Below are 26179 nucleotides of genomic sequence, written 5' to 3'. Positions count from 1 at the left end.
CACTTTCGGTTGTTGGAGTACAGGAACAACTTGTATGTGCGGCACCATTCCACCCGCGAAACGAGCCTCACTTGAATACATCGATTTCTCTGCAGCATTTTCATGTTATTTTGTGTCGCTACAGCAAAAATGCCATAGTTTGTATATATACACACAATATACGTTTTCTGTCGTACAATCCAATGGAAATACTCTAGCAGAGGTGAACAAACATAACGACACAGCAAAGAACCCCACTTTTGGAGTGAGGTAAGTGACATTAATATGCCTTTTATTGACCGTCGAGAGTTAAAAGCGGAAGTGACGTCTATTTGCAAAATGACGAACGTGCGTCGCGCAAATGACGGGAGTAATGCATGTAAACGGGTTATTCCAAGTGTTTCGGAAACCGGAATTTTGACCTTTACCCAAATATTGACTGCATGTAAACAAAGTTAACAAAGTTAAGATCTGGCCCGCCGCATAATTCCATTTTGGGGAAGAAATTATTTTTTTTTTCATAAAATGAAAAATATTAAAAGAAAACAAATGCGAGTCTGTGGGTGCCGAACTGTGAATTTGCAGGGGTCAACTGTAGTTCTAAGTTGTAATATCACCATTCACCACTAGATGGTTGATATGGCTTTGTTACGCTTAAAATTGGTCTTATACTGCCTTGTACTACATCATGAATAGGCCTAATTGTTTTTTGCGGATTTTGAATAATATGCAGGACAAACATAGTGGCTCAATAATATTACAATTTTGAGCACGTTCATTTTTGTCAAAAAATTTACAAAATGAGTTATTTCACTTAGTGTTGGTTTCTTGTTAAACTGTTTTGTGCCATATGTGGTTATTTTGCTGTTTGCTTCAAGCCTGCTGTTGGGTTAGTTGATATTTTATACATGCATTGAAAATTGTGTTTTCGAAAAATGAAATATATTGAGAGCATGTATTTTGCACATATGCACATACTTTGTCCATATTGGGGGTGGCGTGGCTCAGTGGTAGAGCGGTCGTCTCCCAACCGAGAGGTTGTGGGTTGGATCCCATGCCATTGTGACCACGTCAAAGTAGGGCTGTGCAATTAATCGAAATTCAATTACAATTTCAATTATGACACTCCACAATTACAAAATCGTCATAATCGTAAATAAAAGATTATTAATACAAATTTTGAGTTGTTTAAATGTATATATTTGCTTCTTTTTTTTATTTGAAAAGAAATGTGTTTATCTTAATATTTTTTGCACGTTTAAATATTTTCTTCTTTTGTACCAAAAAACAAATGATCGTCCTAATCGTGATTGCAATTATTACCAAATTAATCATGATTAATATTTTCTACATAATCAAGCAGCCCAACATCGAAGTATCCTTGAGCAGATGCTGAACTCCCAGTTGCTCCTGATGCTGTGTCATCATGAGTCGTCGAATGTAAAGCGCTTTGAGGGCCTTGTAAGTTGGAAAAGTACCATTTACCATATTTAAAATAGCATTTTTTTCATGTATCTGGTTAGGAAGTGAATGGGCCTATTTGCCACCCCCAGTTGCGCTCAGGATAAATTGTGGTCCCCTCCAGCTTTTAAACTGCTCATCCATGGTTTAAATTATGCAGAGGTCACAACAAGTGTCATTTAAATAAAGTTTTCTTCATACCAGAAATGCAACAGCAAGCGACAGTAGGTGATCCAAATTTTGTGACTGATATAATATTGCATTACTGTTCTTTCCTACAAAGCCTTTAATCCTCTGAATATGCTATTTAATCTAGTGGGTGACTGACGCCTGTGTGCACTTCCAATTGTACGACATGTAGCACATAAAGCCTTTATTCAGATGTGTTAACCATTGCTCTGTGCTCCATACAAGTGCAAATCAAGTTAACACTGCGTCATTACTCCGCTTGCACTAGCAAAGCTGCTCACGCTCTAATTCCGCGCACACACACAAGGGCTGCAAAAGGCCACATGTTAATCAGCTGTGTGTTAAACTTGCAGCAGGGAAAAGACAACAGATCAGCGCAATTAACACAAAAAAGAAAGCGCTCGCTGCGCACACACACGCAGAGCCTTCAGCCATTGCACCTGCAGCTGAAGCGGCATTGTTCCAACAGCCCCCTCCTCTCACTCTCTCTGGCAGAAAGCTGGTTTGTGGCTGCTCTTTTCTCTGCTCTCCGGGCCCTGGCCTTTGCACACAGCACCCCTCCTCTTTCTCCCGTTTCCCCGGGTCCCTGCTCTCTTTCCCTGATGCGCGGCGCCCCTCGCCTACCTCACTGCAAACACAGCTGACAGAGGGCCGCTCACGTGCCGCTCCACGGGGCCCCCCAAATCTCTTCAAGTGTGTGTACGAGAGGGCGTGTTGAAGGGAAAGCGTGTGTTTGAGGAAGAGCTATTCTTTTCCGTTCTCTTGATGCTATGGGTACAAAATTGATCATGCCATCTAACTTCATCTAATCTCTGTCCAATACGATATGGTCGAAAACTTGAGCAGATATTTACTGCACTCTTGATATTTGAAAGTCTTCATAGCATTTGCATGCCCGCCAATGTCAGTGTGCTCATTTCCTGAGTATTGTGTGATGAAGGGACGAGCTCCCATAGCCAGACATCATTAGTGCAGTTCCATTACCTCCATAGTTGATCACGAAATGCACAATCTTGACGTCTTAGCGCAGTTTCCAAAGTGCACCTGCTGCTAAAAAAGTGCTCCATTTTGAATTCAGTGACTATAATATGACTAAGTAAGTCATATTATAGGTGCTTATTACTGACTTATTTGTCCTAAGAATGTATGTTTCATCTCCACTCCTCGGAAAATCATTCTGTCCTTGGCGCTAATGTCGTTTTGCATGGCTCTCCTCTTTGGCTCCCTGTCCCATTTGTCACAGCAGTCTGTATTGCTCATTCTCACTGATCATCCTATCACAGTGCTATTTTTCATATTTCTCATATCCGCTCCCCTTATCTCTTTTCCAGCGCCTGGGCCAGACACGCAAAGCTAATACAGGCTCCCAGTACGTGCGCAGAATTCAGTGACAAAAGATCACAGGGCTGCGGAATACATATAAATTTCACACGTTATTCAGTGTTTACCTATAATAATATCAGGCTTATCCAATTTCCAATAACTCCGGTGTTAACATGAAATTACATGAGATGAATTGATGAAAAAGCAGAACGCACTCACTGCGCCCAAACAAATTAGATTTTTTTTTTTAAATAGTATAATAACTGTTATTATTGTTACTATTAAGGATTTTCAATACCAATTTTTTCAGAACGATACGAGTATGAGTACTCTTGAGTAGTCACTGATACTGAATAGTAAATACATATACCACTAGTACTTTTGCGACAGAAAATGTCACAAAAATCAATAAGACATCATTAAAAAAATAGACTTAGCTTTTGCAATTCTGTATAGAATTTTTCCTGAAAATTACATGAAATTAATGGAAATTTTACATATTTTTTCCATTTGTTCATAAGACATATTTTGTATAGAACATGCAATAAAATGAATTTGAAACGGCCACATGAGGGCTGCCGATCATGGTATTGGCCGCTGTAATTATTTTTATTATCATTATTATTATTAGTGTTATTATTACTAGTGTTATGAAAAGCACTTGCATTCGAGTGATGATCCACGTTGGTTGATTTCCGATTTCAGATAAGGATTTTCACGCTGTACCAATTTTTATGTTAAATATATTTAGATTTTATATTTATATATTATTTATATATTATTGTATTTTAGAATAATTGTCTGAATTGCCTTAAAGTACAACAATTCAGGTATTTTGTAAATATAAAAGAAAATACTTTTAAGTAACATTTTATTTTCACTTTAAGCACGATTCTATTTTTGCATGAATTTAAGGGAAAAAGACATATGAAAATGAAATTGTATTTATTTCATTATTTTTTAACCCAGCCCTTATATTGACACGTACAGTCAAGTTGTGTTTGTGGAGCACGCGCGTGCTTGCATGTTTGTGTGCGTGTGTCACAAGAGTGATTGATGAATTTCTGTAACTGTTGTCTGAATGGTGCTACTGGCATTCGAAGCATTCTCGCCTTGACGTTTTACTGCCCTGCTGGGCCCCTGTGTCATAAAGACCCTGTTTGGTTGCATCTATCTCCCTGCAGGTTAAAGCAAACACAAACAGCCAGCCCCAGCATTCAGCCTCAAAGCCCAGCCTGCTTGGCCTGCCCTCCTCCTTGCCTGGCTCCACCGTCCCCGTCCAGGGGGCAATAAACTCGTTATCTCCCCCTCTCAGATCCTAATCTGACGGCCCGCCGCCCATTCCACTGCCAGGTGAGTGGGGAGGGGTTGGGGGTTGAGTCTCCCTTTCCAGCTCTTACTGCTCGAGCTCCCCTCCACTCGCCTTTTAAATCCCTTCAGCTTTGCTTGGCTGTCAGCACCATCTTAACCCCCACCCCCTGAAACCCTCCCCTGCCTGGGGCTCTGAAGCCCCCCACCCCTCACCAACACACACACACACACACACTTCGCCTCACTCTCCTCCTCCTACCCGTTTAACAATTAATCTAGCTATTGATCACAGTAAAACTTAAAGGGTTGGAGGCTGCAGGCGAACTGGTTGATGTCTAAACAGACTTGTCGCTGGAGCAGCCCAGGTATTATTTTGACCTGAGTGTCACTTTAAGGAATTGTTGAAAGTGGTGCCCTAAGTCCCTTACATTTATTTGATACAGTTTGAGAAAAGGGGATTTTTCACATTTATGGGGTCACCGATGGTAGGCCAGCCAAAGGCCTAACTCAAAATCTCCGTTGTAGTTCATCCCAAAGGTGTTAGATGGAGTTGAGGTCAAAGCTCTACTTTAACCTCATCTAATCGTACCGCTAGAGAAATGCTTCATCAGATTTAAATAACACGGTTACGTCAACCTGTCCCACATAACTCTTTCATTTAAATTGGATTAATGTTAGGTGACTAAAATTTAGCTAATGTTCTTAACTTAACTCTTTGACTGCCAGACGTTTTCAGAAAAGGGATGCCGCCAGTGCCAGCCGATTTAAGCATTTTGACTGATTTTCAAGGTCCACAGAAAATGTTCTGTTTGGACTATGGAAACACACGTACTACCAAATGAAAGATTGGACTTTCATCTTTCATCAGAAAAAAAGAGTTTGTTTCTACCTTATTCCGTTCTTTAGTAATCAACAATAGAAAATGGTTAGTTTGACCCAATTTCGCCTGTGTTGGACCAAAATACGGAGAAATCAAGCTTTTAGTGAAACGATATTATTTCATGCATTCTAGTGAATTTGACACTTCTTTTTGTCCATGAATGATGCCACAAACACCTAAATAGTGCTTTACTTCTATAAAACACTACCACCAAGAATGAAAAAGTGTTTTTTGATAGCAAAATACGTTTATTTACATTCAACAGTGTAACAATTTGACAACAATTTGGCAAACTATTTACAAATGTGTGCAACTGTGGTGCTATTTACAAATATGTGGATGTTTCAACGACAGTTTTTCTTTTTGTAACACTCTCCTGCGTGCAAGGAGACGCAACAGCATTTGCACAAGATTGCCTCTTCGCGTGCGCCACTTTCTTGCCGGCCGTTTTTTTCCGGGGAATAGCAAGTATATACTGCAGTGTGTCATCAAGTCTAATATCAGGATCATGCTACGGTTACGTTACGGTGGTGTTACGTCTCGCTTCCCCGTGTCCTTCAGTTGCTATACCGGGTTGGTAGGAGATGTTCTGATCCATTTTATCCACTCCATTCATGGTGGCATCGTAGTCCAGAAACAGTGTCTTCTCCGTGATCAGACTGTACCCGCTCCTCCGATGAATATGCATTGGACTCGGGGTACTCTTCATTGTCCGATCGAATGTCCGCTTGTGCAGCTCCGCGTTTTCCGGCCTTAGCAGCGCTAGCCGCGCTTTGCCGGTGGGGCTTACTACGTGTTCATAACAGTCACGTTGGCGTAGAGCTCGGAGTCATCTTCATCATCATCATCAATCTGCATTGGTCGATGCCAACTCTCCATCGCCCGATCGAATGTCCGATTGTGTAGAAGTACCCGGCCGGCTATTGTGCGCGTTTTCCGGCCTTAGCAGCGCTAGCCGCGCTAGCCGCGCTTAGCCGTGAGGCTTACTACGTGTTCATAACAGTCACGCCAAAGCTTCCAACTTTGGCGTAGAGCTCGTTGTCATCATCATCGTTGACATCAATGCGCTTTTTAGTATTGATTGATGCTTTCCGTCTTTGAAAAAAATGCTCAAGCTGAGCTGCTTGTAACCGGTTGCTTGGTCAAGCCATTGTGGCTTGGATCAGCCATTGTCTCCTCAACACTCTAGCTCCGCCTCACGTCTTCTACTGACGCCCACGGTGGGCGGCCCATCCAACCTTGTGCAAAGAGAGTCATCGCTGCCCTCTAGGGGCCAAAACGAGTCTTTGACTAATCAGATCAGCCTGATACTTTCAGCACAGCTGCCCAAGGCTTTCCTGCACCCGTTTTTGAAAAAAAAAAAAAAAACATAGGGGACGTCTTTTAACGTCCTCGGCGCCCTTCCCTAGGTTTATGCTAAACGTTTTATAACGTTTATGGCAGTCAAAGAGTTAATGCTACATTATATAGTTGTGTTGAATTTACACAATGATGTTATGTTGAATTTACTCAACCAGCTTTGTTTTTACATGTAAATATTGTTTTTGCATGTTAATTGCATGCAAAAACAACCTTGTTTTTGCATGTAAATTTCTAGTCCATTATACATATGGCCAGTTGCTGCAGATGGACAAACAGTCAGACAAGCACAAACACATCAAGCATTTTAGGCCAGTGTTTGACACATTTATCTCTCTCAAAACTAATTTGTGTTTAGTATATTTAACATATTGGATTGTAGTAGGACTGCATGGATCAGTGGTAGAGTGGTCGTCTCCCCAAACCAGTGGTTGCGGGTTCAATACCTGACTCTTCAGTCACTATGATGAAGTGTCCTTGAGCCAGATACTGAGCACCCAGTTGCTCCTGATGCTGCTTCATCAGTAAGTGAATGAGAAGTGTGAAGCAAAACTTAATATGCCTTCATTTTTGCTTTAATAATCGGAAAAGTGCTACCATTTTGAGTAAATCGAGAAAAATAGTGTTAAATAAATTCTACATAATGAGGATTGATCATTTTTATTTAACAATATCAGGTAAATTCAACACAATTACTTTGAGTAAATTCAACATAACTAGGTAATGTAGTATTCAATTAAGAACATTAGCTACATTTTAGTCATCCAACATTCATCCAATTTAAATGAAATAGTTAGGTGGGGACCGGTTGATGTAACCGTGTTATTTAAATCTGATGAAGCATTTCTACATTTTTCAAGTATCTGTACTGTACGTGAATGTTTTTGCCGACGTTGTACCTTTAAAGGGATACTAGACTCATTGAGCCATTTTCAGAAATAAAAAGTTAATATTTTGTCCAGAATGAATTTGATAACTTCCTTATTTTTCTTGTACAATGGTGACTGAAGATGACATCACCTGTGCTGAGGAAGTAGGTAACGACTAATCATTGGTCACCTGTTTTCTGGGTTTGGTCATCAAACTGAGCCATGATTGGCCGCCAACTAACTTTTTGCTGCTGAAAATGGCTCAATAAGTCAAGTAATTTTTTAATAATTTCTACTCCTTAAACTATCAAAATAGGATTGCTACCTTTTTCAACCTCCACAAATGGCAAAACTGTGGAAAAAAGATGAAGTCAACCGCGGGGTTTGAGCTTTTAACATTTTGAGATCTTGAGATCTCATTACGGTGTAAATAATTTGAACGTCAACCAAAGAGCTCTAAAGACGACTATAACAGATTTGGAGGTGCAAAATATTGCCTTTTCATGGCCTTATTTAAAATAATTGTTTGATGTTGTTGGCTATTGGAATGATTTGTCTTGTGTCTTGAGCTAAATTCCTCCAGATTTTTTTCTTCTTTTTTGTTCATGAACGGCTCGTTTAATCAAGCGATTCTTTTGAGTGAATGCTCTGTATCGAATCAGAATCGAATCATCAATCAGATTAGTTATTTTCTCTGTTCAGTTGAGCTCAGCCAAAAGTGTGTGCCGCACAAGAAACTCCGTCGTAAACGGCACAACTTGAGGGGCGGTGCCGGTGGCTGAATACGGAGGGGCCACATTCTGATGGCACTGACATGTTCATTCACACATTTGTTTACTTGAAGATATTCCATGTTGAGGATTAATTTAGAAATGTACCAAACGTGACTAAGAAAAACTGTTAACTAACGAGTTATCATTTTGCTGGCATGATGCATCTGGCAGAAACCTTGTATCTCCAAAATTGTCACTTTACAAGAGACCTCCATGTTTGTTCAACCATTAATATGCCATCTTCAAAGAAAGGAAGCCATTTTCTACACTTTCGATTAGTCAATCATTTGTAGCATAATATATATATTTAAAAGTATGGTTATAATAGTATAATTTTAAAATATTAATGCTGCTCTTTGTAGAAATTTGCCCAAAAATATCATACAAAAGCCTTTTTATTTGACCATTTATGACTGGAACATCTTCTAATTAGTAGATTAACATTTTAGCTGTTCACAGTGGGAACTCCTGCACGCCTCTGGCCAATAGTTTAGAGACTGGATTCGGGTGTGATGTCACGTGCGCATTGTGTAAGTGAAGAAAGGCATGTGCAGTTTCATTTTTCGGCCACATGTGCGAGTAGCGATTCAAAATGGAATTTTCTGCATTCAGCAGCTTTAAATTCACCAAATTGTGACTTTTGAGGCTTTCGGCCCAATCCCAGCGATATGTAAAGTTAAGTTTTGACTAAAATTTTAACATTTCCCTTCTTTGACAAAATTTTTTGGGTTACCAGCCGAGCCCTACTCTCAGGTTTGACTAGTGTGAGTGCTTTGCATCTATCATGTGTGAGCCTTGCATGGTTGCAAGAGGTGGACTTCAGAATGCTACAGTTGCCGCACGCAATATAGACTTGTCCTACTGTTTAACTGGTACCTTCGCCACAAAAACATTTTCATGGTGCAGCATGTTTGAACCACCACTGGAAAAATACAGATTGAAATAAACCCCAGTCAGGAAAGTTTCTGTCAGTCACATTCTCTTAATTCTCTTCAGTGAAGTATACATAGAAATGATGACATGCAACCATTCAGGGGTCATATCACAACCTAATGATGCCTCTTAAATATCTACCCGTGTTAAGGCTCCGGTGAGTCTGGTGCACTGTGCGTGCAGGCCAGTCTATACCAAATTTGCCCTGAGACCAACGATGTCTTTGTTTGTTGTGTCATGCAGGTAGCTTTTATACCAATTTCTGACATTCTTGAACTTTCTGAAGATTGTGAAGATGCTGCTCATGCAGATACCTACAACAAATATAGTCAAGTAACAACAGACAAATATATACTGTTGATCAATTCAAAATGTTTGTAAACCAGGATGCTTCCAGGCGACAAAAATGTGACGACCACAGACCTCAAATGAAATGAACTTGTGTTATCTCACAAAGTGTACTTTATTTTTATTTTCTTCCCAAAAAATCCATCTAAATTAATCCAGAGGAAGGATAAGGCAAGTGGATGTCGTAAATAGTTCTACAGACACGATAGATATATATGGTAGCGGAAAAGGACAGTCTGGGATGCAGACCTCCGTCATCGGGTTTGAAGTTGAAGTGTGTGAAAATTGAATGGAGTTTTAGTGACTATCCATTTCACCGTCAAAAGAGCACATCTGTGCCCTTAATCCAAGCAACAGAAAACTCAGTCAAGCCATCATAGCCTTCTTGGTTTGACAACAGGAAAGTAGACCAGCTAACAAAGTCTAAGAGATTGTAAGCCAAACAGCATCAGTCATCCAAAGAATGACACTCAATGACAGGCTAGGCTCGCATTACAAATGATGGTAGTATGCTAGCATGTACCGTATCCAAGGTTAAAGCATTTCATTTCTTACCATCTCCTGAATTTATTAGCTAGTCCCTCAATGATCGTCTCTGAATTTCCATCATGTCTATATATATATTTTTTTAAATCAATTCACAAATCTTGAAACTTCTGCTGTCAAAACAGTTTATCTCATGTAGCATCTGCTTTTCAACTGACACTTCACAAAATTTAAACTACAGTTGTAGAGAAGTTGCCTTCCTGTACAACCCCGCAAGAAGGAAATCATTCAAGTAATTTATCCTGTTTTCTCTGCCTTGGTCAAATGACATAGAAAGGTTTGCTTACTAGTGGTGCCATCAGCAAATGCTTTGACCTTTGCCACTCGAAATACAGTTTGATTTCATTGTGAATTGTCCGTTATGAAGATAGCTTTAGAGTAGGTCGACTGTCTTGCCTGACACTTCAAAATCGAGAACAAGTTTGAAATCTTGTTATCAGCGGATGTTGGGTCTGTTGAGATTGCCAAATCTCAACTGGGGCTTTTGCGTATTTGCATGTACATGGGAGCTGCTCTGGTGCTAGTGACACAGTCACCCTCTGTGCAGTGCTGGACTGAGGCCGTAGTCCACGTGCAGGTCTTTGATGTGAGGAGTTGGGCGAGCAGTTTGGGTATTTGGTCAGGAGCTGGGACAGACGGGGAACAAAGTGTGATGGAGTGATTACTCTCCTCGCCGCTCTCCTGTCTGCCCTGGCATGAATGCCCCTCTTCATCTGCCCTAAAAGGCACATTATTGGTAGAGGAGAGTGGGATATCCTGGCCACTGACCCCAGAGTCGGGGTCAAGGGGAACAGGGGGGCAGATGAAAGGGAAGTAATTATGTCTGACCAGACAAAAAAGAACTTTGTCTCCAAACAACTATTTTGGTGGGAAGGGGGAAGAGGGTCGGGTATAAAGGGTTACAATTGAGATCAAGACATTCTCCCAGGCAACTTTCTTACCCGGCCCTGTCATGTGACTATGGAGCTCGGCTCTGATTCGCTCAACTGATGTCCTTATCAGATGTTGATTGGTTGAGGCCTACGGGCACAGGAAGTGACAGCATGGTTCTCATAGCCCCTCCCCTGTGTGAAAGAGGCTCTGATCCATGGGCAGCAAACACACATCTGGGTGTGTTCTACAAATGCACCATCTATTCCACAACACTCACAGTGGTTAAAAATGACATCCCAGTGGAATGAACCGGGGGATATGCAGGGGAGGGTATGGTTTTATTTATTACATTTTGTGACAGTAATAGAGCTTAAAACTTAACATGAGACCAAAAAAAAAAATATTCAGCCTTTGTATCCACACACCAATCTAGTTATGGATATACAGTAGCTGGATGGATAGATGCAACAGATAGATAGTTGAGCTAACCGCTAACATTGACTACGTTTATTCGGGTTTTGTAAGGCCATGTAAACATGCGCAATAATATGCTCTTATTCGGGTTTTTACAGGGTTCCAAAAAAGTCTCAAATTCAGAAGACAAAATTTTAGGCCTTAGATGTCTTAAAAAACACCCATATTTTCATCCCAGGTCTAACATTTTATTTACCCAAGTCTTAAATTCTTATATCCGCTCCGTCCAATCCGAGCAATTGTATCTATCTGTCTGTAGGGAAAAAAAATTGCCCGTTGAGTTGTTGTTTCTTCTGTCTGCGTGCGGGAAAACGTCCACACCAAAAGCAAAGGGGTGCTTTTGAGGGTGTGCGATTGTATTGTAGTCAATATAGTTCGAGTGGGCAGGTAGTTTGTGGCGGTTAGCAGCATAGCATCTAGCTTGTGCCTGTAGCGGACATTGAGTTTGATGATCTGTGCAGCATTCTCAGCAATTAGTCTTGTATTTGTCTTTATTCATTTTATTAACAACTTTGATTCGAAGTTAGCAGATGACGCTATCCCTTTGCGGCTCTCTTCTTCGGCGGTCTGTGAAGTACGTCATTATGTGGGTGTGACCCAGTGTGGCACCAAGTGTTTAGACGGAGACACTATAGTTTGTGTGGAAACCGGTTAAATAGGAGCTACTGTTAGTCACGCTGTTGTATTGAATTTTAATTATTTGCACTTGCCTTGAAAAAAACTTGTACAACCACATATTTTGAATTAGACTTTTATGGCCACCAGATATTTTACTTTTATTTTATTTATATATTTAGTTTTTAAAATAAATTGTATTGTGTATTGTACAGGTTGTCCAAACAACCTGTACAATACACAATAAAATTTAAAAATACAAATGGCCCTAGAAATTTTATCAATAAATGTGAGGAAATCAACAATTTAATGTATAATATACAATGTTTTAGAGCAACGTTTTACTAATTGTGAATTACTTTATCTCTTATTAGGAATCATTACATTATTTATTCTCTTATTTTTTTTCTTATTATTTCAGCTATCTTTTATTCTTTCTTTTTTTGCCAAGTGGTGTTGTACTTGCGATGATGAAGTGACGAGTTTTGGTGATATGCTGTGTTGATGTTATCCTCAATAACGGAATGTTTGTTCAATCATTGATGTTGCATCATCAAAGGAAGCAAGCAATTTTCAACACTCAAGATTGGTGAATCATTTGTAAAATAAATAACTAAAAAATACACACATGTGGGGGCGATGAATAGTATTGATTTGAAAAATGTTAAATTGACCAAAATCTGATGTGAGGTATCGGCCCAAGGCTAGCGATATACAGGGCCAGTGCTGGTTCTGGCATAGCCACCATCCGAAAAGGCTTAACGTAGAAGAACCCTGCATTAGCTAAAACATTATAGCACAGTGTCAGCCACTTGATTGCAATGTTGAAACTTTTTTTTTCTGGGAGGAGTTTTGCTGTAGTGGAAGTGGCTGCAATAAGTGAAGCAAAGCAAAGCCCCTCTCTCCAGTGTGCGCAAATGAAGGCCCGTGTACACTCCGGCAGTGAAACGCTAGTGTGTAAAGCGAGGCAAAACGCTCCCTTCACTTTTGGTGTGAATGTAGCAATATAATTAGGTGGCTCAGTGTGTCCACTTCCGTGTACTGTACCTTTCAAATTTTCGTTTCCACCAAGTTTATGCAGTTAGTCAGAATAGTATGGACAACGGGCTTCTGTAAAATGGGTGTCAGTTTAACAAGAATTGGCTTGAAAGTACAGAGTTTTCCAGCTGGTTGGAAGAGGTAGCAGGCGATAGACACTCGGCTTTTGGCAAAGTATACACAAAAATAAATAAATAAGTGGGGACTTTGGGCGTGAAGGACCTCGAGTCACACGCAAAAGCCAGAAAGCACCAGCTTTCTATGACTTGAAGTTGGTCTAAACATGTTCTCATAGTGGTCTGAAAAAGGTCCAAAATTTAACTTGGTGATTTCTGCAAGAACCCTGTTTTTAAAAACCCGAATAAGACCCCTGGGTTACTCCTTTCATAACCTGAATTCTTGCTCATATAAACGAATACCTCGACTGAACGGCACACTGTTTTTCGCTCTGTGCATGCGCTTCATTTTCTTCTTTGTCTTCTTTTCTTCTTCACTTATTTGAATTCGCAAGGAATCTTGCTTTATGTAGTAACGACGCCCCACTTGCTAAAGGAGCCTTGCTTGAATATATTGTTTGCTCTGTGGCGTTTTCATACTATTTTGTCTCTACGGCGAAAATGCCTCAGTTTGTGCCAATACACACATATAAAAGTATATAAGTCCGTGCTTCTGGTGTGTAACCCACCGTAAATACTCAAGCCGATGTAAACAAACATGACGCTCACGGCAAAGAATCACACTACCGGAATGACGAGGAAACCGACTACTTTATTTAGCGTGGTGAGTGACATTAATAATTTGTCTTTTATTGACCGTAGAAAGTTAAAAGCGGAAATGACGTCTAATTACGTAATGACGAACAGGATATTTCAATCGAGCACAAATGACCATGTAAACGAGAGTCACTCTGTCCTCCACGCATGTAAACGGGTTACCTCGATTGTTTCAGAAACATGAATTCTGACCTTAACCCGAATATTGACCGCATGTAAACATAGTCAGTGTATTCTTGTGGGTTGAAAACACATTTTGCTGATTTGACTGTCATGCAAAAATACTCATAATTATGTCGTCGCTAGCAAGTCGGCCCCCACAGCATCAGTCAGACATCCTTTAAAAGCCGAGCTAACAAAGATTGTGTTAAATGATTGTGCATTGCACAAAATGACATATAGCAGGTTGAATATGTGGTCTAACCTGACATGCACTTTTGTATTATACGACTGATACAAACACTCGTGCTGGAGGGCCAGCCAGAGAAGAGTATCTGGATTGAGGTTTACTAGTCCAATAGAGAGAATTTTAGCAGATGGAATACAAGACCGGATGCTGTGTGTATCTGTAGCAGAAGACGTAACAAATAAACTGCCCAAGCTTCTTATGTAATAAATGTATTTTATTTGGACACGATTGTATTGCGCAGTAAAAAAAAAAAAAAAAAAAAACATCAGCAAAATGAAGGTCTATCGTCCATTCCTGCATTCCAGCTTAGCTTTGTTTTTAGTGGGTTTGATTAACTCCATCATAATGCTTAAAAAAATATATCTAATGCTATCTTTTACCATTTAAATAAATATATATATACATATATATATATATATATATATATATATATATATATATATATATATATATATATATTGCCGTAAAAAAAGGACAGAGGAAGAAAAGAAAGTACAAAATAATAAACAAAATATAGACCTAACATTCCAACGCCATCTATCAAATACTTCCCAGCTCCAAGGAAAATCAGAAACATAAATACGCCTACTTTGTATAAACTTTTGTAATCTTGTATGTATTTTTTACCATTTTGAATCGTGCCTTATAGCAAAAAGTTATTACTTGAGACACGTATAAGTAAAGGGCTTGTGATTAGGCAAGCTGAAGTAAATGTACATCCTTTATGCTTCATAAAAAAAAATCTAACTCTAGTCTCACAAATCTGAATATTGTTGCAATTTATTATTAAACTCAATATTAGCTGACATGTTGCTTTTCTTCTTTTGTATATTTTGTTTTTATACTGCCACCTTCATTGTAAATGTAGTGTAATGTAATGTACTATAAACTAAAAGTTATTTTAGTATAGTTTTAGTAAGTGTTGCGGGCAGCTGAAAAACTTTGGACATGCCAGCTATGCATGCAAGAGAAACTTTTGTAAAAATTAAAGAGTTCAAATGCATCATAATAGTCAGAAAATGTTCAGTTTAGGGCTATAGTTTGATTTGGTTTAGCTTAGATTGACTGATTGAGGGTTTGGGAGGTATGAAAATGTGAGGGTGTACACATTGAAACTTTCACTTAGGGGTGTACTCACTTTTGTTGCCAGTGGTGTAGCTACTAATGGCTGTATTTTGACTTATTTGACATACTGTGACTCGCAACTATGTTTTGATGCGAAATCAATGTAGAACCACGAGTCATTGTAATCAGTGACGTGCAGTGTGCTCTAGGTTTGGCTAGGCAGGCAGTCGCAAATTGAGATACACACGCCAATTACAAATTTGTGTGTCGGCAGGCGAGTGTTCAACGTATCCTAGGGTGACCATATTTAAATTTCCAAAAAAAGAGGACACTCAGCCTGACCTCGAGATACTTGATACTCAGATACAAGATGCCATACATTCAAACTATTTTAACATATATGCCTCCTCTGTATGGGTAGAAAATAAAACTAAAAAGCACCCTTTCTTTTTCTGAAGATCAGGTCGCTAAGGCGTTGGTCTCCCATCCTTCAAAAGATGGTGTTTTCCCTTTAAAAGAAAGGCGTGAAAATACGTTTATTTTCTCCAGAATGGCGTCATCTTACCGCTTTGCTGTGCACTAAGTGTGTTTTGAATTCACGAATAAGTTTGCATAGGAATAATACAGAAACGTAAAAAGGCTGCGTAGCGATCTACTGGGAAACTGACTACGCATGCACGTACTTACATTGCTATGCGGACAGGGCTAAGAAAAGCACAGTAGCGGTGTGCCTTCAGGAGGATCATTTTTGCAGCATTTTTGCCTACAGGCCAGACGAAGTAATGAGCCATTTTTAATTGAGGTATGAAAAACACCAAACGTTGTCTCTTTTAAACCTATAGGTAGTGTAGGCTTTCTGAAATGAAATAAATAATTAAACTAAATAGAAAAAGCCAAACGGTTTCAACTTTCATTTCAGCCTGGGGTAGGCAGTACCTACCTGACCTATCCTGACCGCACGTCACTGATTGCAATTAAGTTATTCTGGTATCAAATACTGCCCCAAATTGAACAGACAATAGCTGCAGCCATACATTCAACTCCCTGTTATATTTTCACAGATCACTGGGATTAACCGACAAAAAAAACAATTGCTCCTCAAATGAAGTCATTGATTAGCAAAAAGAGTTGTTTCGAGCATTTGGTCAACTCACTTTTGAGTTTTAACACTTTTCTCATGCCAGACAAAGTAAGCAAACCACCTTAAACCAAATACAGAAGTGCTCCATGCATAGACTCCATTGCATGACTCTTTGGTTATTTGCAGACACCAAGATGTCCCTGGGTATGAATGTGAGTGTGAATAGGTTGATTTGCAGGCAACCGGTCCACGGTGTACCTTGCTCAAAGTCAGCAGAGATCAGCTTCAGCCCACCTGATACCCAATAAGGTCAAGTTGTATGGATGGATGGTTTACTGTTCTAAAACCAAATACCTGCACAAATATCATTGTATCTAACTTTAGTTATTTTGTATAACACATGAACTATCTCCAGTATTATTTACTGGTCTAGCTCATGAGCAAGACTACTCAAATGCCGACTAAGTAGACATTTCGGTATTTGTCTGAATAATTAGCCAGCAGTGTTACTCTAAATAAGTAATAATCAAGGGATTTACTGATAATTTGGTGAATCGACAACATTATTTAACAGCTGACTGATCAGCGTTTGAAGCTGTTTGCACATGTTTTGACACCTGTGGTTGTAACACATTCTGCTGAAATTGTGTGCGCATGCAAGGTTGATACATTTTAAGATCCAGTCAGTGGGGCAGGGAGAAAGGCACTCTCCACTGGCTGATGAATTGTAGTCAGGAAGGTGTAGGCCTTCCCTGCCCACCCAGGGGTAATTTTATTGGGCTGCCACCAGCAGCTCTACCACACCAGCTAGCAAAGATTCATGATTGTCCTTTACAGGAATGTGGTCAGGCAAATGAAGTGTGTGTGTGTGTGTGTGTTTGTGTGTGTGTGTGTGTGTGTGTGTGTGTTTGTCATTAGGAGTGTGCTTATGAAGGACGAGCACATTCTCTTTATTCATGTGGCTCCTTTTTCGGTTGCTTAATCCGATTATATGTTTGCCTGAGCCCACGTCTCCTAAAAGTGGATAGAGAGTTGACACTGAGAGATGACTTAGAAGGAAATGAAAGGCAGTTGGGCCTTGTCTTGTAAAAAGTACAAATTTGTGATGAGGGAGAGACGAACAAGCATTAGCGAGGAACGTTGACCAGAGCAGCTTTATTACTGCCAGAGATTTACACTCTACTTTATTCCCAACTGTCACTCGTAAAACTAAAAGAGAGAAGAAGAGACAAGAGGGAGTGGATGATATACTAGTGCGGCCCTATATGATAATCAAATGCAGGAAATCAAGTATGGAGGAGGATGTCATCATGCAGCTGCGTAAGGGTGAATATTGTGATTATTTGTCTTATCAACTTCAATCAGTTTGCCCCTGAGCTGTCTTTCCAATTTGTCATTGAATCTAGTGTAAAAAGGAATGCAATCAAAGCCTTTGACTATACCATTTGCTGTAGCACCGACTGCATTAATATACACTCAGTTCGCCATCAACCGCCCGCTAAGATAAACATCCCCTGTCCCCTCGCACAAATGGTGTCATCTTCAGGCGACATATCCTCAAGTGATCTGTGAAAACATGTTTTGACGACTTGAAGAATTTGAAAAAGTGTCCCGAGGTGTGTTTCTGAGAAGACGAAAAAAGATAAGATAAACCGTTGGAGGAGTTCAATGAGGCATTCAGGGAGATCATCTCTGATGATAAACTGAAACAGCAGAGATAGTGTAGGTATGTGTGAGGTAGTCAGATTTAGGTGATGCAGGTGGCAGATTTTGTGTACGAGATTGTTGTTAGATTTGATAGAGCAAGTGTCACTTGGCGAGCATTGCTTGAGCACGTAAAGTGACTGCGTGCTGTTGGTTAGCCACGCTTGGCTATACAGGCCCTCGTCTCGGACCGCATTGTAAAATCACGTTGATCTAGCCTGACAAGGCGTTGAGTCTTATCCCCGCAGCGCAAGCTTAGGGGTTGACGCTGCCGGCTGAGGAGCACAGCAGCGCTGGATAAGATGAGGGAGAGGCGAGAAGATCCTCTGCCTCATCGGCTGCATTAAGAGATGGGAGGAATCTAAAGTGTAAAATCGTCCTCTTTTGCGATCAGTTGGGATTTAGTGCAAGTTTGTGGCAGTCGGCTCCAGCGCTGAGTTCTCCCTCCTGACAGGGTAATCGCCCGAGGGCTTAACGCCACAGGAAGAACAATACGTCCCACTTCCTCTCATCTCATCTCACGGATGATCTGGACAAAGTACCCGTCCGCATCGACCATATCTGCAGCGGCGATGCAGCCCGAGAGGAGGATGACAGGCCGCAGCCTGAAACAATCCTCTCAAGTCCAACAGCGTCCAGTTTGTAGGACTGTTTGTTTGTCTGAGGTGTGTGTGACATAACTTTCTTTAGTGTGTGGTTTCATGATGTGTATTAAGAAACATCAACAGCATCTATGCAAGATCCCGGGGGGTCAGTGCTAATCTTCCTCAGGTTTTAGTATCTGGAATCCCTCCTGTTCCCATTAATAAGCACCCTAAATAAAGCTTTATCTCTGACACATGCAAATGAACAGATGCAGCCGTAAAAAAGATCAAAAGATGAAAAGGCTGCTATTACAGTAATCTACCTTGGCAGAGATGAGAGGCTTTTATCTGTCCTAAATTAACTAGCTGATCCACAGTCCATCATCTGCCGGTCAGGAGGAGTCAGGTAATGTAGCGTTGCACAAATGTGTTTAACATAAAGCACTACACAGCAAGTGGTCTGCTTTTATCAGCTAACACTCTTAAAGAAGTAAACGCATCTCCGTTTATAGTTTTTGCTTAGATTTCAAGCCAGAGGCTTTGTAGGTGACTTTATCATCAAAGCTGTGCAAGTGCTGTAGTTGTCAAATGTAAATGGGATTGCAGGCTGCTGGTCAACTTAGTCTCTGTGTTTTTCTGTTTCTACCTGTCTAGAATGCTGTTGTATCTCTTTGATCGGGGTGGACTGACTCCAGTTCCAGCTTTCCTCATTCTTCTCTGTCCAGGTGTAGGGCCTCACTGAGTGTCTAAATCTGTTAAGCGGTCTCGCTGCTTTCTGTTTAGCTCCCTGATAAGGTGCCGTTTCCATGCAGTCGCTACCTCACACAGGCAATCTCACATAATTCAGCGTTTACTTTCCTTGAAGTTTGTTTTAAAATATAAGCACTGTGAGAAGCCTCTCTCTTTCGCGTCCTTCTTTCGAAGTCCTGATTTGATGACAATGATCATTTCGACATGCGTCATGAGCTTTCAAAAATGACTAAAATGCTTCATTTATATGGCAGACAAAAACATTACACAAGTATTTGGTCAATGACAAAAATTCAATTCAGTACTTAGTAATAATACCTTGACAGAGGTCAAACATTTACTGTTGGTCTTCAGCAGATTTGCACACACTGTAGCTGCTATTATGGCCCATTCCTCCATACAGATCTCCTCTAGAGCAGTAATGTTTTGGGTAGAGGTGGGCATTCCATCAGTCCATCAATGACGGGCGCCCATTTTGTTGACAATTAACGAAAAATTGATGGACTAAGCATTGCCCGAAGCGGGTTTTCGTCCATCCATGTAATCATCAATAACTGGGTCGGTATCAACGATGGTCACCTGTTTTGTTGACAAATGACAAAAACACAGCCAAACGCTCATTTTACTGACGCACCGCAGAGTACTTCCACTTCGTTACTGGGACTGCGGCCGACCCACTCTTTTTCTCCTGCAGCAAACAAGTTAATATACACTTAACAGGTATGCTAACTCCCTCGCACACCATTCTCCAAGCCTTCTCTCTTCTGCCTCTGTCCCAATACTGATAGGTGGCCGTGTTGTAGAGCTCGGGTGACTACAGATTATGTTTCCACCCCCATGCTTCATAGTAGGTATGTTGTTCCAGGGATGCAACTCGGCATTCTTCTTCCTCCAAACACGACGAGTTGAGTTTGTACCAAATAGTTCTATTTTGGTTTAATCTGACCACATGACATTCCCCCAATCCTCTTCTGGATCATCCACATGCTTTCTGGCAAACTTCAGACGGGCCTGGACATGAACTTGCTTAAGCAGTTGGACACATCTGGCACTGGAGGATTTGGTTCCCTGTCGCCGTAGTGTGTTACTGATGGGAACCTTTTGTTACTTTAGTCCAAGCTCTCTGAAGTAGTGATGGGCATGACAGTTCTTTTAGGCTAACTGAATCTTTAAAATCAGTTCATTAAAAAGAACCGTTCAAAAGATTCGTTCATCGAATTAAAATTACAGACCTCTGTCATCATTTTAAGTGGGAGAACCGTACACAATTAGTGACTGATTAAATACTTTTTTGTACATGCCATGTCTCTCTTAACCACAACTGTACATTAACTTGTGTGTTTGGCACTCAATTTACTCTGATTTCATTCCAGCCCCTGAAAAATGTCAAATTGCGTCTATTTTGGTTGAGAGAGTTATGGGAGTCATGTGCCCCCACAGTCAGTGTTATCAGGCTTATTATTGTGAGTGGCACCCACACAAACTTATTTCTTTGAAAATTATAAGTTTATGTATGTGCTTAGTCTCCATTTATAAAGTTTTGATCGTTCTACTGAAAAGAACCCAATAGTTTTGTCTCCCAAATGCTGTTGTTCTGTAGAAAAACTGCCACTTCTTTTCCGTTCAAATGGTCCCTTCTGACGTGGTCCCTTAGCTACGGTATGGTGGCCATTTTTACAACTAATGCCTGTTGCACTTAGCAGCTTGGTGCCAGGCTCTCATATCACAAGTGCACTCAACAAAAGTTCCCCATTGTGCGCCTAAAACAATCAGGGGTAATTAAATGATCGTAAACAGACGACCCTTATAGCAGGGAGGTCGCAGGAGTGAAAGTGTGTTGTTTTTGCATACATAAATCACTAACTCGCACACAACCATAATTATGTGCACGCATGCACAAACACTCAGCCTGAGGCTGAGACCTTTACCCCGAAGGAGCTGCTAATATGTCCAAATGACATCTGGCCCGCACCGGTCAATTAGCACCACAAATGGCCACCAGAGGTCCTGCCTGTCTACGTGTGACCACATGCTTGCAGGTGAGACTTTACTTCATCCACTGTTAAAGACGTACATTTGCTTCATTAGAGTTTCACTGCTCAATATATGATTTGTGTGCATAACCTGACTCATTTGACTGGAAACTGTCACTGTCTCTGTCTAATCAGATTCAGAAAACACCAGCGGCTAATATGGCCTGCTGCCATCAAGTCGTCCTTTTAAAGCAGCTCTGATCTGATTGCTGGACTTTATTGGAAAATAGAGAGAGCAGGGACAGGGCCGAGCTCCCTCTGTTTCTCTCAATCTCGCCCTTTTCACAAAGTGCTTCAGCCTTTACCTAGTTACCACTCTTATCAGTCGTCGTGAGTTGGGGTCACTTTGGACAAGGACCTAGAGGGAGACGTTTAATGTAATTTCACTGACAGGAAATGGTACTTCGAATGTCATTAAGCACTTGTGGGACAGGTAGGGGAGACGTGAAGTGCTGTTTAGACTTTGTTTAAAAGCCATTTGAAAGTGCAGGTTTTAGCCTTTGTAATCACTTGTGCAATCAGCCCCACAAAGACACTTCTCTTCAAATTCATGATAGGGTCATTGCACATCATCTTCTCTTTTGGTCTTTGCATAACACTCCACATCATCCATTTGTTTCATTTGTTACACTGAGAGGAGTGAGAGGAACAATGAATGATGCCTTTTCTTTGAGAAAAATCTTCCTTTTTACATGGAAAGTGATTTTTCGTGGCATTCAAGTGAGCAAAAATGTGTACAAAACATTTTCAAATGCCCACCGCCCCCATCAATGACTCAACCCTCCCCCACCGTTCACTTTGCAGCCACCACTCTCCAGTCTGTGTCACCGCGCGATTTTATCTCACTTCTTCTGATTTCATTTGACCGTCGCCGGCTAATCAGAGGCCAACATCTGGCTGTTTCCAATGGCAACCGACTGAAGCAAATATTCCAGACCTCCAAAGGTGGGTTGAGATCTGAGAGGGGAAGCAATGAGAAATGTCCTCAGATTGACAGCTCTGATGGACAGAGAGGAACAGGGGCCCAAATGGCGTGACACTGCCACTGTTTTTATTTGAATGTGAGCATTGGTGGGTGTGTATGCGTTACCTCATTTCCCCCGAGTCCACTGCTCATCCCAGGGTCCCCGGTGGGATTGGGTGGAGTTGGGGGGCTGTTTGTTTGGCAGTCTGTGATTGACCAAGTGGGGCTTTATGGAGCTATTTTGTAACCACAAAAGGGTCCGATGTTTCATAAATGTGGTTAACTTGAAAATACTTTCACAGGTGCTATGACAATTGTGGAACTGTGCAGTGACTTCAAAGTTGAGGCGGTAGCTTACCCATAATGTTTTCAGCTACAACGCTCTGTGTTTCCGTCCTCATTGTTTGTCTTTGAATTTGATCGTTTTACATCTGCTTAGTCAGTTTGCTGCATTGACTCATCATCACTCAACCTGTGAATGGTCGTCACTCTCCTTACGTCACATCCTGTCCATGCAACTCTTCCTGGCCTTACTCCCTCCTTTGTGTTCATTTGGCTGGCTCCATTAAAGTTTGCATCCCCGGGGCAAGTAAAAACCTCATTTACCACAGTCTGCCCTGCCAAGTCGGGAAACGCCAGACCCCCTCAGCCCTAACTGGATTAGGAACCAGCCAACGGATGGGCCGCGGGACAGAACTCCCTGGTCCAAGCACTTAAGAACATGCTACACTAAAATAGAGCCGTGTGGGATGTAAGGGGATCAATACAGTAGGTAGTGGGGGGTAAAACACTAACAAATTTCCATTTTAATAAGGTGAATCCGGAGAGTTTTAAGTTGCAAGTTGTCATTTCATACCGGACACATGCAAAACACTATCTGCACTTGTACCATCTCATACGATGTTTTCCAACAGCCCTGCCAAAAATTCTGCCAAATGTTGTTCATTATATTGATACAAGCAGAATATTATAATCACTTTTCAGCTTAACACACTACAATACAAAACTGCCAAAGACTATAAACTCAAAAATGTGTTGTGAAAATCCCCCACTAAAAAAACAACTATTTGTGATGCTCTATCAAAAGTAAAAATATCATCTTTTAAATCTATCTATAGCCATCTAACCATTCATATTTCTTAGTAACTTGTGGACAAATATTTAGTCAGTACTGACCGGGAGTCATTTCAAGACAACAGGAAGGAGAGCATTGAAACCATCTGGGTCTATCTAGTGACTGTAGATAAATGATGACTCTTGATGCATGATATCTAATCCACGATCACGGATGTTCAGTTTTGACACGTGCCTGCTATGAATTGTATGAATGTCCAAAACCCATTGAGTCTCAAAGGCATAAGTAGACTCATCTTTCTTTGTAATCAGTGATTAACTGCTAGTGTTTACCTGTCAGAAATCATTTTACTTTATTTCACTCCACTGCTACACCTACCCCAACAACTCTTTGCTATTTTTGCATTCACGCAATGCCAGAATTAACATAGACCGATAATCAGCCAGGCCGATATTGGGCATTTTAACGAATATCGGTAACGGCCTTTTTTCAAAATCTGACGGCCAATAAAAGGTAAAGCTAAAACTATTTAAATCTCAGGAACTATTTATTTTAAATTTCAGTTTAATTTATAATAGATCCTGCTGACGATGGGAACCTTCTGAAACTTTTGTTTTGTTCAACATTAAAACAAAGATTTGTGAAAGTTTAAGCTATGGTATTTATTTATTTGTTTCCACTTAACTTTTTAAGAAATGTTTTGTGGCGGCTGTGGCTCAGGGTGTACAGCCGGTTGTGTAGTAACCAGAAGGTCGGCTGTTCGATCCCTGCTCTCCCCAAGTCATTATCGTTGTGTCCTTGGGCAAGGCACTTCACACACATTGCCTCCAGTGCTACTCACACTGGTATATGGAAGGTACGAGTGTTTGGTGGTGGTGGTCGGAGGGCCGTAGGTGCACACTGGCAGCCTTGCTTCCGTCAGCCTTGCCCCAGGGCAGCTTACTGCCACCACAGTGTGAATGTGTGAGTGCATGAATAATGTATCCATTCCATTGTAAAGCGTTTTTGAGTGTCTAGCAAAGCGCTATATAAATCAGATGCATTATTATTATTATATTGATAACCTTGGCAGCTCCCTGAAATTTTTTTTGCTACAAATTTAAAATGACGAGAGAGAAAAATCTGAGAAAAGTCAAGATTGGCATTTGTATGTCAATATTTTTTTCCCCTTTTTACTGAAAATGAATATCGGCTTCAAATATCAGTTATCGACCTCCTTGACTACTAATCGGCATTGGCCCTGGAAAACAAACAAAAAAACATATCGGTCTATCTCTACCAGAAATGTATGTTGAATCATTTTTATTTTTGCAAATTTTGATGATGACATGCAGAATAGGACTCTTTAGACAAAGTTTAGTTAAAATAACAGGTGAATGCAATGACAGGCACACATTTACACATAAGATATAACATAACAGAAAAACAACCTTCCAGACCATATATCAATAAACATTCCTTCACAAATTGTTGACATTTCATTGTTTTTTGTTTTCTAGTGGGAAAAAAACACACATCTTCAGGAGACTAAACTTTAATAAAACAACTCGAGAAAGGAAATGAAAACTGCTCTCAGCATATGGACACCGAGGGGCCACAAGCAAAGGTTTGGACACACTGCAATTTGTTTTCATCCTTCCCTTTGTTCTTCTGAATTTTTTTAGCTGTAAACTTGATAACTGTAAATTGTGCTCATATTTAAATATAGTCGTAATGGTTACCATAATTGAATGCTATTAGGTCCAGGACCAGAAGTATTTGAACATTGACTTTCTCTGATTTTGGCTTTATATACCAAACAGTGGATTTAAAATAAAGCAGTCAATGGTGTAGTAGGTCTTCCAGTTTTAATTTGAGATGTTTGACTTTTGCCATCCCGGAAATACAAATATGTTTTATTCCCTCTTTTCACCTCCTCAGCCTGCAGTTTTGTATTCAGTAAGTGTAAAAACATAAACTCAGGGAACTGACTTGGCTTTCAAAAACAGTTGGTGTCACACTGTGTTTATTTAGAGGCACTTTTTACAGTAAGTGTTTGAATGCTGCAGTATTTTTTTTTCTCCCTCACATTCTTATGCTCCGTGTTAGTCACGTGGGTGTATTTCTTCTGCTGTTAGTTGTTTTAAACATAGAGGTTATTTTAAAATGGTAATTTTTCTAGTTTAGACTTTGGCAATGAACGGCCCTCTTCTTTTTCGCCTTGATAACATCGTTGTGTTCTGTAGGTAAGGGTTAATAGTTGGAGGCGGGTTGGGACATTCCTTTTAGATCCTGGCATACCAGGACAAGTAGATGCAAAGATGCATTGAAAGAGAAGGGAAGATACATTTTAACAGGGTGCTAACAAAATGTTTTCGCCTTCGGCAAGAAATTCAAATAGATATTGATTCCTACATGACTCACTTTCCTTTTGTCCACGAATCAATCTCACCAATTCCATGCTAACCTTGACAACATTCCCTTTAAGTAGGAGTGTTCAAACTTTTTCATATGAGGGCCGCGTACGGAAAAATGGAACCTTCGCCTAATTTATTGAACACGCTAAAATCAATAAATCAAGCTATTATATATTGTTTGTATTTTATAGTGAATTTGATCAAACCTCTGATAAAGCTGATAAGGCAAATAATTGAGGATTTGATTTGAGGTTAATGTGACATCTTAATTAATCAGACACAGATCAGAAAATGGAAGAAACTATTTGCTTCTATAATTGAATTATCTCTATTCACGAGTATCACTGCAGGTTTTTTTTTAAAGAGAAATTGTG

The 26179-nt window shown here is 40.4% G+C and overlaps 1 long non-coding RNA gene across 2 annotated transcripts in view; it reads left to right on the top strand.

Moving 5' to 3' along the window:
* The window catches only part of LOC147166857 (uncharacterized), a 65084-nt gene extending 39931 nt beyond the window's left edge, over positions 1–25153 (top strand). For both annotated transcript variants that reach the window (XR_015096345.1, XR_015096347.1), the window contains 2 exons: positions 4137–4305; positions 24909–25153. This is a non-coding gene — a long non-coding RNA (uncharacterized LOC147166857). The remainder of the gene's footprint in view (positions 1–4136; positions 4306–24908) is intronic.
* The last annotated feature ends 1026 nt before the right edge of the window (positions 25154–26179 follow it).

The sequence above is a fragment of the Leptonotus elevatus genome, chromosome 10 (assembly GCF_054856555.1).
Source record: "Leptonotus elevatus isolate MCC_2025b chromosome 10, RoL_Lele_1.0, whole genome shotgun sequence".
In the NCBI taxonomy this organism is placed as follows: domain Eukaryota; kingdom Metazoa; phylum Chordata; class Actinopteri; order Syngnathiformes; family Syngnathidae; genus Leptonotus; species Leptonotus elevatus.
The sequence above is the reverse complement of the archived record's forward strand: the minus strand, read 5'-3'. Positions and strand labels throughout refer to the sequence as shown.